This window comes from Ictidomys tridecemlineatus, chromosome 3, assembly GCF_052094955.1.
Source record: "Ictidomys tridecemlineatus isolate mIctTri1 chromosome 3, mIctTri1.hap1, whole genome shotgun sequence".
In the NCBI taxonomy this organism is placed as follows: Eukaryota; Metazoa; Chordata; class Mammalia; order Rodentia; family Sciuridae; genus Ictidomys; species Ictidomys tridecemlineatus.
The window spans coordinates 213,167,007-213,176,801 of NC_135479.1; the positions used below are offsets into that span (position 1 = coordinate 213,167,007).

The window sequence follows — 9,795 nt, forward strand, 5'->3', positions numbered from 1 at the left end:
GCTTATGAGATATGGAACTTGGGAAGTCTACAGGAGGCCTGGCAGCTGGAGACCCAGGCAAGTGTTGAAGTTTGGTATGAATTCTTCTTCCTCAGGGAACCCCGATCTTTCTGTTAAGGCCCTCAACTGATTTGATGAGGCCCACCCACACAGTGGCAGGTCATCTCTTTTACTCAAAAGTCTGCTGATGCTACACAGATCTCTTTAAAACTCACCTCTCCACAAACATCCAGAATCATGATTGACCAAATATCTAGGTACCGTGGTCCCATCAAGTCAACACATAAAACTAACCATCGCATACAGTTAATCTGGCACAGGTACTGATTGGGCCCCTGATGGTCCGTGCCACGTGCCCACACCCACATGGCCGCTAGTGTGCCCCTGCCTCCTCACTTTGGCTCTTTCCTTTGCTTTCTCCCTGATGAAGATAAGGAGGAGAAGGAGGTGACGGTAACACCAGGCCACAATAGTAATGGCTGGCCCCTAGGCACATGGGGCATGGAGCCAGTGCCCGAGCTCCCCCTGCTCCTCCCAAGTCCTTTTCTCGGTGACACTTGACTGTGCCCTGCTGTGCCCTGAGCTGTGTGCCCATCGGGTGCATGTGAGAGGGTCTTGGCCACAAGATACTCCCAGTCACAACAACCAGAGCTACCTACCTCTAGACATAGTCCAGCGACCCCACGGGGTGCAGTATCCCTCCGGCTGAGAAGCACTGGCCTGGAGCATCTGGCGGGGCAGCCGGAGAGGCTGTGAAGGAGCCCGGGTGGAGGTCACACCAGGCTCAAGCTAGGTGGCTACACCAGCTGCACAGAGAGCTTGGCAGAGGGCGTCAGAGGGCGTTGGGGGGCAAGGCATGAGCCCAGGGCAGCAAGGCCTCCGGGGTGGGCCTGAGTGAGGCTGCTGCCATCTGCTGGGGTCCAGCCCTGCTCTTGGCCCAGCCCCGTGGGTGGCCTCTGCTGCCATCAGACTTGGTAAAGCCAGCTAAATGAGGCCACACCTAGCCCAGCTGCAGGCTCTGTGGACTCTAACGTGCAATTGTGTGGCACCAGGCTCTCCTCCACTCGGGACAGCCTGCGGTGCAGAACGCAGGTGACTTACATGTCCCCCACTCGGGACCACCTGCGGAATGCAAGTGACTTACACAGTCCTGCCTGCCACATCAACGGGGGCTTTTACACCCTTCACAGCAAACCCGAGTGTGATCCCCAAGAGTGCTGTGAACTGTCCCCAAGAGGCCTCCATAGGGTGGCTGTCATGCAACGTGTTCTACGGAGCTAGCTCCTCCAGGGCAGCAGTAGAGAGGACGTCTCCTGTGAGCAGCTGGCGCGGGGAGAATACCTGTGAGAACAGGCTGCACAGTCACAGCTGCCAACTCGAGACACGATGGCAGTGAGCACAGAAGAGTGCAGACGTCACTGGGGAAGCAACAAGGAGACCCCTGCACACCTGTAAGACTGGCGGATGCAGGTTTGGCAACCCAGGGCCAGACGTTGGCAGGATGTGGAGCGGCTGGGCTCTCATGTGGTGCTAGTGGGAAGGTCCAGTGGGGCAAGTGTTTTGGAAAACAACTGGGTGGATTCTGGCCAGCTGGACGCTCTGCATAAAAGCTGCAGGTCACTTCCAGGTGTTAATCCAGGAACAGCTTTGACTTCCAAATTGGAAGCAGCCCAGAGGTCCTTCCCAGCTCTCTTGGGTAAGGAGACAGGCCCTCTCCACGTGGTGGACTACTGCCTGGTGAAGAATTGCCAACACAGGATGCGGCCACCTTCAGAGCTCTGGCTGAGCACAGGAAGCCAGGCGCTGCAAGCGGCCTGAGCAGATGGCATGCACCTCGGACCTGAGGGCATTCTGGAAAGGCACGCCTCAGGGACGTGCACCAGGGTTGCCAAGGGAGGGAGCTGTGGGCAGCAGAGGCCAAAGGGCCGGGTGGGGGAGCAGCCTGTATCTCGACGGTGCTGGCTGCCACAAGCCTGGCTCCTGTGTGGCTCTGCCCCTCCTGTTAGGGTCTGGATGGGAGGTGTCCCCAGAAGCTCGTGTATGAGACAGCACGAGAAGGTGTGGCGTGAAATGACTGGCGTGTGAGCACGTTGACCTACTCAGTGCATAAACCCCTGAGAGGGGCTCACTGGGTGGCACCTGTAGGTAGGTGGGGTGTGGCAGGAGAACATGGGTCCTTGAGGTGTGTTTTGGGGTCTGTATTTTGTCGGTGCTGAGGGGACTGTCTCTGCTTCCTGGTGCCATGTTTCCAGACCTTCCCTCTGCCACCTCGAGTCCCGAGAGGGGAGCCAGCTGTTTACGGACTGAGACTTCTGGAACCATGAGCCCCCAAATAAGCCTTTCCTCCTCCTTCAAGTTGTACTTGTCAGGCCTTTTGGTCACTGCAGCAAAAAAGCTGACTAAAGCAGGACCCCAGTGTCGGATCAGCCTCCCTGGAGTGGGGGTGAGGGTTCGGGATGTTTGTGGGGTAAGGAGGCAGGAGCCTGAGGCGGGGAAAGGTGCAGTGGCCAGTGGCCTGCACCCACTTTCAAAATGGCAGCATCAGCGTGAACCGAGTGTCAAAGAGTCGCCTGTCAGTCACCTGAACAGGCCCCAGCAGAGTCATGGTTTTATCAAAATCGGCCCTGGATTCCCTGGAGAGTAGCCCTGGTGACCGTTACCATCATGACCCACAGGACAGAAGGGTCCTCTGCAGCAAAGCCTGTGGGACACTGGTGACAGGTGGCCTAACGGTGTGACTTCCAAAGCTGGTGAGTTTTGAAAAGCCAGCGGCTAGAGGGGAGCAGGGCCAGAGCCGGTCCAGGTGTCGGTTCCTCTCTGTCCTGCAGGACATTGCTCAGCCAGGGCCCACCAGTGTAAGGACTGTGGCCTTGGGTTTTCCCCAATCTCTACCTCTCTGCAGCCACTGGTCCTGGGGCCACCTGTCGCCCCGGTCATGGGGGTACCCAGCACCCTCCACTGTCCTACGATGTCCCGTCTGTTTCCTGTCCTGTTGGTATTCACACAGGGGTCTGAGACCCCATGCTGCCAGCCTTAGGTGGCAGTCTCTGGGTTGTCATCCCGTTTGTGTCAATGGGAGGCCACATCCTGGTGGCCTCGGCTCAGGGAAACCAAGAAAAGAGTGGAAACTGCACAGCCGGCAGCTCCTTCCCCAGCAAGGAGGCGGACTGCAAGAGTGTTCTAGAATAGTGGTCCCAGTGGAGCTCTGCGCTGCTCTCAGGACGACAGGTTCCCTAAAATCAGCCTTTTGTTTTAGGAAACGCCAGAGCTTGGTGGGGGAACACTCCATTTATGACGGCCTCCAGAGGCCCCTCTTCAGAGCAGCCGCCGAGGGGAGGAGACGCTGCCAAGACCCTGACTCGGGGCCCCGCAAGTCAGGAGCACCTGTTCCAACAGCACGGGGCCATTGCCGGCTTCAAGGGGCACCTCAGGCTGAGTGGTGCCCCCAGGTCACACGTCGAAGTCCTCACTCTGGGGAGATAGGGTCTTTCAAGAGGTGATTAGTGTTAAATGAGGTCACTAAGGTGGCCCTAGTCCAATCTGACTCATGTCCTTACAGGAAAAGATGACGAGGACAGACAGGAACAGAAGGTGACCTGGGGACACAGAGAGATGACGCTGCCCGCGAGCCCAGGAGGGAGGCCTCTGGAGGAAGCAGCCCTGCGGCACCTTGAGCTGGGACCTTCAACCTACAGAACGTGAGACACGTTGGGTTTGAAGCCTCTGCTGTGGCTTCTGGTTATGGAGACCCTAGAGATAAACACGGTGGAGTGGTCAGAGGCACCCCCACCTTCAGTCCATGGTGAGCTCCGAGGCAGGCCAAGGTGGGCTGTTGTGCAGCAAGTGCTCATCAATCCCTGGCCACCGTGGGCAGCTCAGGAGCTGGGTGTGGATGTGGGAACTGCCCTGGGTCTGTGTGTGTGTGTCGGGGGGCTGGGGACAGAGCCCAGGCCTCAGGTATGCTGGCAAGTGCTCTGGCCACAGCTCACACCCTGGGAAACATCGCTCTCAGCACCAGCTACAACTCGGGCTCATCACACAGTAACTATGGAAACAAAGAAAGGCAACATCAATGATGAAGACTTTCCTTTGAACAGGATAAGTTCCTGTGTCAGATTACCCGTGCCCACCCCAGCATCCACCTCCGCTCCCACTTCCTTCTTAGTAACAGAACTCAGTTTTATTTGGAGTGGTAATATGCCTGGCTGAAAGACCACATTTCCCAGCCTCCTGGCCTGCTCGTCCCCCAGTTGATACTCTGTCAAACAAATATTCATGGAAATGTACTCGGGGAATTCTGAGGTCTTCAAATGGATGGCACACTTCTCTTGCAGGCAGCTGCTTCTTTCTTTCTATTTACTGGACTGTGGATGCCAGGCTGGAGCCTCAGCAGCTCTCTTGTTCTGTGGGTTGACTTTGAGAAGAGGAACACATGTGACAGAACAGCAAAGCAGGAGCAGCAGGAGCAGTGGTGTGTGGTGATTTCACTCAGCTGCCACACTGGCCCGCAAGGCCTGCTTCAGACCTGGCGTGCTGTGAGAGCGGACCCTCCTGTGTCTGCGCTGTCAGTTGTACTCAACTGAATCGAATTACAACATTTTCTGTGGTTTGAGCAAGGAAGGCTTCTCCAACCTAAGAGATCATGATAACAGCGTGTGTGCCTGGTTTGACACCTAGAAACGCCTCCCTCCTTCCTGGCCTTGCAGGGCGTGAGAACAGTTGGGTTTATGGGTCTGGTGAACTCAGATAAGTGAAGTGTCCTTTCTGTTCCCAAATTTGTGGCCGTCCTTCCTCAGCCCACGATGGAGATGAGAGCCGTGAGCACCACTCTTCTGGCTGCTCCGAAGCCCCCAGCCAGGCAGAGGAAGCGCTTCTTCAGCCAGACAGCCTCAGACCTCAGGAACAGGAAAGAGGGGACGCAGTGAGCAGCTTTCTCCTGTTCTCTGTGGTTTTGTTTTTGGCTTAACCGGATCTCAATCTATGTTAGCATCTATGGGGGTTTTGTCTTTGAAGCAAGTGCCTTAGGACGTCAGTTGGAGCTTTACGAGTTGGAACAGTAAGAGGGGTGAAGGAGAGCTGGGTACTGCGAGACCAGGTGGGGCAGTGGTCCAGGGCACAGGCTGAGCCGTGGGCCAGGGGGTCTGAAGGCACCCTGGAGAGGCAGCAGCCCAGCTCCCTTGGCCACAAGGCAGAGGCTGCAGCAGGATCCTGGGACACAGGAAGGGTGTTGCGGTCAGCACTGGGCCCAGTGGGCAGGCTGAGGTGATGAGGTTGGGGGACCCGAGGGTTTGTGGCCAAGCTGGAAGACCCATCTCAAAGCAGCCGCCTGATGCTGTGTGCCTGGGCTTTTCATTCTAAGATGGTCTCCTGTCTCCAGTCTTAGGGATCAAGCCACTAGATGAGGTAATCTAGTGGCTTCCAGAAGCTCCTCTGGTCAGTTCCACAAAAGGGATGTGGTTGCAGGCTTGCAGCCTCTTCTCTCGGGGTCCCCCCCAGGTGAGGTCCGCAGTGGGGCTCGACCCCATCTCTGGCTGCCCAGAGCTCCTCTCCTAGACAGCCCATGACACACTAGGACCTGTGGCTTGTCCCAGGGCTGCTCCATTGCGGAGCTCTGCTGGGACACTCTCTGACTCTCTGTATCCCGCTAGGGGTTGCCAGGCCTCCCTTGGAGTAGACCTGCCAGAACCCCCTTCCATCTCAAAGGAGGGATTCTAGGGGAGCCTCCTCATCCCGGCCCCTTCCTGGACCTGGGTTTTACTGCTCTGCTTAGACTTGGCTTTTGGCTGAAAGTTCGTTTTAAAACGGGGAGTTCCACACCTGTGCCAAGAGGGGGCCAAATTTACCCTCTGCATAGAGCAGTCGCCTGGGGTGAGCTACACCCTGGCAGAGCCGGGACAACCCGAAGCCAAGGGCAAACAGGGGGAGGTCGGTGCAGGTGCCCTGCCCAGAAGGCGGCTGGGGGTGACAGGGTCACCAGGGCCCCCATACCCGCCTCATGGATCTCCCTGTAAACTCCCGGGCCGTCCCTTGGCCCCAGGGCTCAGCCCAAGGCCCATCGCTGGTTCTCCCTGGACAAGTAGAAAGAGAGGCCCCAGCCCCGCAGCAGATCCCAGGGCCCTGAGCCGTGCAGTGCATGGGAGGACACAAGTGACAGAAGCGTAGATGTGCAACACGCCACATCACAGCTGGTGGCATGGGAGAGGACTCCACTTGCCCATGAGCTTCGTGCTCCCGACCTGACATCCAGCCCAGTCGGCCCTGGCTCTCGGTCCTTCTGCTCGGAGCCCCCGTCTTGGGATCCTGGAGGGTGGAAAAGCCTGACAGCTCCTGCTGCCCTCAGGTCCTGGAGTCCTGCCAGGTTCATGGTGATGAGGTGACGAGGCTGGTGGCTGCTCACGCCAGGGCAGAGGGGAGTCGTCCACGGTGAGGAAGATGGCCCTGCAGGTGGAGGTACCCTCCAGAGCGTGCCAGGAACCCTGCTCTGCTGAGCTGCAAAGCCCTGTCCTTGCTGGGGAGGGTTGGACACCTCCCATCGCACGCAGTCCCTGCCTGGCGTCCCCACGTTCCCACGCCTGCTGTCTGGGCTCCCCTTCCTGAGGACTTGCTTCCCGACACTCCTGCCGCCCCAGCCTGGGGGCCCAGCGAGCGCCCTGCTGTGTTCTGTCCCCTGCCGACTGGAGCACAAGGACACAAACGCTTTTCATTCACAGATGCTGTGGCCGAGAATGACCCCCTCCCAGGGATGTGGACACCCCTCCCCAGGCCCAGGAGTAGGAGACCTTATGTGGCAAAAGGGACTTTGCAGATGTGACCAAGTGAAGGGCCACTGCAGGGTCCCGGTGAGGGAGAGAGAGAGCCAAGAGGAGCAGGGAAGGAGACACAGAAGCGGAGGTCAGAGTCGGGGCAGAAGGTCGGCATTTGCTGCTTCCTGTGGCTCTGACCCTGAGGGAGCCCCTCTGTCTGTGGGGTTCGCCTTGGTCCTCCAGCTGGATAAGGAGCTGGCCATGGCCTCACTGAGGCACGGCTTTGCCATCTGGGCTCTGGGCTGATGTCTTGGCTGAGTTGCTGCTCGGCAATGGGGCAGAGCCGGAACCTCTCCTGGGCCCAGCCTTGCCTTCCTCCAGCCCGGCCCAGCAGGCGTCTGCCCCTCCACACTTCAAAGCCGGCAGGCAAGGCCTTGCTTCCTGCTTGGCAGCTGCTTTGAGCTCTGGCTCACCTGGAGGCCCAGCTCTGATGGTGCCCTGTGCAGCCCCCCCTTCTGAGGCCCGGCTCCTCCACCTCCTCAGTTCCATGGGACTCCTCCAGGCACTCACCAGGTGAGTGCTGAGTGTCCGCTTGGCGCCAGGATCGGGGGTTCTGGGGTCATTCTGGCCTTTAAAGAGTGTGCGACCTCGTGGGGAAGACAGGCGATGACCAAATGCAAAATTCCAAACCTGCTCAATGGTGCGGCGATGGGTGTGTGAGGAGGACCAGGGCTCACAGCAGGGCCTCCCCGGCTCAGGCCAGGCCTGGCACAGACTGCCTGGCGCGGGGGGCAGTGTGCACAGTGTGGTCTGAGTGGAGACGTAAACACGATGAGGAGGTGGCTGCTCACGTCAGGGCAGAGGTAAGGGAGTAGCCTGGGCCAGAGCGAGGGCTGGATGGAGAAGGGCTCAGAGGCTGAATCCCTAGGATGCAGACTGATGGAACATGGGGACATTGAAGGTGCCCTGTGCCCAGCATGAACCACCAGAGAATTGCACAGTCCCCTAAGGAGACGGGCAGGAGTGGGGAAGAGAGCGTGGGGGGAGGGACTGTGAGTTCCTCCTGCAGGTGCCCCCTGCATCTGGGCTTGTGAGGAAGGGGGGCGGAGATGGAGCCCAGCGGAGGGGAGAGAGCCTTTCCTGGGAACCTGGATGCGGCAGGTACTTCAAACCCACGCACAATGAGAGCTCAATGAAAGCTCACGGTTTGCAGGGATGATACCAAATAGCGCCCACCCTGTGGAGCTGTGAGTGCCAGCCTCAGCCCTCCCTGGAGATCCAGTGGGAAATGCGGGGCACCCCTGGGGTTCTGCCTGGATCTGGAGAACGTCCTCTGGTTCTGCTGGTGGGCGAGCTGAGGGAGCGCAGGTGAGACCTGCAGTGTCAGGAGCTGGAGGTGACGCTGCAGCCCCTCCTCCCACACAGTCGCACTGGTCAGAGCCCTGGATGCCCTCTGCTGGACCTCTCAGCCAGCCCCGTGCATGAGCTGCGGTTGCCCACAGTGAGGTGCTTCTCCTGCCTCGCCTGGGCTACCTGCGTCACCCTGATCCACTTTTCTACCCAAATCCTTGTCTTGGGGTTTGAGAGGGAGGGAAATGAAGCAGAGGCATTGATGAGGGTTGTCCTTGTGTGCTGTGGTCCATGGGCTCATTTAGATGAAAACATGGGTAAGTGCCTCCATTCTGTAAGTGAAAACGCTTTATCCCGGCTGTAACGCCCTGTGGTAAGTTCCTTTTGGGTAAATAGACCAATGAATTTATTGTTGTCTTTGGGTAATAACAAAACCTTTGGAGCTGCATTTTTCTGACATGTGAAAACTTGTGTCTAAATTAATTTGCCCTACAAAATCAGCCGGAAGTTCACCTTGCCACGGCCCTCAGCCTGAGAGGAGGAGAGGCAGGCCAGTTGGGATGGACGTTGGATGGGGTGGCCTTCTCCTGCATCTTGGACCACGCTGTGGAGGCCCACGGGCTATGCCTGCACCTGAGGTCGATCCCCAGCTGTGTCCTGAGCAGACCTCTTCCATGACACCCATCAGGTCTCCCCGCGGGGTGAGATCTGAAATAGATAGAGGTACATTGAGCTGGAGGGGGGAAGCAGGTGCCTTCAGGGGTCCTGTGCTCTGGGGCCTGTGACAGGGAACGCCTGTGCGATGGCCTCAGATTGCTTCACTGACGGCAGGGCTGAGTCATGAAGGCATGCACTGTGCCATGACTCAGTCCAGAGCCAGGGGCAGGAGAGGACTCTGCTCAGTCAACCTTCATCTAACGCTCCCGGCTTGCGACGTAACTGTAGCCCAGAGCAGAATTGGGCCGGAATTGCTCAACACGGTGTAACCACGTTCACTCTGCCTGTCATGGCCACTCGTTGGTGGGGGCTGTCCAGCAGGCTCAGGTGGGCCGCAGGTCAGTCCCTACTGGTCCCTGGTAACAAGGCCGGAACCCTCACCCTAGGAGGGAGACAGGCTGTGTTGAGGTAGGTGCAGGGGAGGCCAGAGGACTCCAGATTCTCAACAGGGCCATTGTATTTGAGCCTCTGTTTACCTTCTGTGATGGACTGACCTTCCTGACCATGTCCCCTCCAAGACAGACCCCTCTCTCATTTTGGCCTGAGGCCAGACCACCTGGGTGCTCATGACACCACTTGACAACTGCAGCTGGGGAGAGAAGGACGCCCACCACATTGAGGGTGAGGCCCGTGGACATCGCCCTCGCCGGGTTTCTCCATGCCCCTACCTCAGTGCCATCGACGGGTGCTTCCGACAAGATTGACAATCATGACAGCAAAGAAGGCTTTTTACAAAGTACTTTTACATCGTGGCTTCCCTTGGTCCTGGCCGTAGCTGGTGACTACATTTTGTTCTTTGGCCTCCCTGCAGCCACAGGAAGCTGAGGCGCAGAGCGCTGGGAGGGGTCAGCCAGCTAGTGAAGGACCAGGCCTGGGACTGGGGAGCCTCGAGGCCTGTGGCAGCTGCCGAGGGTGGGGCTTCTCTGCATCTTGGGAGCTCAGGAGGCAGCCAGGCTGCAGCCGCTCCCTCCCAGGTTATTCCTGG

The 9,795-nt window shown here is 58.4% G+C and overlaps 1 long non-coding RNA gene across 3 annotated transcripts; it reads left to right on the top strand.

Annotated features, from left to right (window-relative positions):
• Positions 1-1,043: 1,043 nt before the first annotated feature.
• Positions 1,044-8,541, top strand: LOC144376513 (uncharacterized). Of its 3 annotated transcripts, none has more exons than XR_013437069.1 (3): positions 1,044-2,750; positions 3,257-7,316; positions 7,957-8,541. It is a non-coding gene; the product is annotated as an uncharacterized LOC144376513 (long non-coding RNA). The 3 variants fall into 3 exon arrangements; XR_013437068.1 differs by having other exon boundaries at positions 3,257-6,423; positions 6,711-8,541; XR_013437067.1 differs by having other exon boundaries at positions 3,257-8,541.
• The last annotated feature ends 1,254 nt before the right edge of the window (positions 8,542-9,795 follow it).